General features: G+C 36.3%; 1 pseudogene; it reads right to left on the minus strand.

The window, feature by feature from the left end:
* Positions 1 to 642: 642 nt before the first annotated feature.
* On the minus strand, positions 643 to 743 carry LOC121043986 (uncharacterized; annotated as a pseudogene).
* Between the last annotated feature and the right edge of the window lie 428 nt (positions 744 to 1,171).

The raw sequence follows: 1,171 nt of genomic DNA on the forward strand, positions 1-1,171 counted from the left end.
GACCTACATGGAAGTACAATCGCAAAGCCTTGTAGCATACATGCTGTTTTAAAGATTAGTTGCAGAAACTTAGTAACCATACTCCCATTGATGTTCAACATGCAGGTCATTTACAGGTCACTCTAAACGTTTCAGTAAGGAAGAACACAGAATGCATATGATACAAGGATTAGAATTTGACTGCCTTTCACAGTTGCTTCAACCTTTGTATTCACAACATGCTTGTTTTGGTTTTTACTTTTTTATGTTTTCATAGAGGGAGCATGTACACAGATTTCAATTAATTATTACCTTCAGACCATAAAACATTGTTATAATTAAATCACATGCATACCTTTTCAATTTTTAATTTATATGTATATTTATTCAAATGTTAACTTGATTATATACACTATGATGTTAAATATATATTTATCTAATTATTATTTATTTTTTAATGTTTATTTATTTTTGAGAGACAGAGACACAGACTAAGTGCAAGGCAGGGGGCAGAGAGAAAGGGAGACACAGAATCCGAAGCAGGCTCCAGGCTCTGAGCTGTCAGCACAGAACCCCATGCAGGGCTTGAACTCACAAACTGTGGGATTATGACCTGAGCTAAAGTCGGACACTCAACTGACTGAGCCACCCAGGCGCCCTTATATAATTATTTTTAATAATATAATGCATATTGGTGCACAGGGGCCATGCTAATTTTCTCTGTATTGTTCTAATTTTAGTATATGTACTGCCAAAGCGAGCACTGATTTTGGTGAAATTACTGTGTGTCAAGTTAAAACATTACCAACAACTTGAATCTATATATTTATGCCTTTTTCTTATCCACTTGTCACCACCAAGTGGTAAGGTATAGTCAATTTGTTTAATGTTAGCTCGCTTTTTAATGTATTTTTAGTATACACGTATATTTCTTGGTCTTGCTTTTTAAAGAATATGTAGTCTTATGTAAACTGCTTTTTAAAAATTTTTTCAAATGTTTATTTTTGAAAGAGAGAGACAGACAAAGCATGAGCTGGGGAGGGCCAGAGAGACAGAATCCAAAGTAGGATCCCGGCTCTGAGCTGTCAGTACAGAGTCCGATGCGGGGCTTGAACTCACAAACCATGAGATCATGACCTGATCTGATCTCTGACACTTAACCTACTGAGCCACCCAAGCGCTCCTGTAAAAC

The sequence above is a fragment of the Herpailurus yagouaroundi genome, unplaced genomic scaffold (genome assembly GCF_014898765.1).
Source record: "Herpailurus yagouaroundi ecotype Mexico unplaced genomic scaffold, PumYag 187, whole genome shotgun sequence".
Lineage (NCBI taxonomy): Eukaryota > Metazoa > Chordata > Mammalia > Carnivora > Felidae > Herpailurus > Herpailurus yagouaroundi.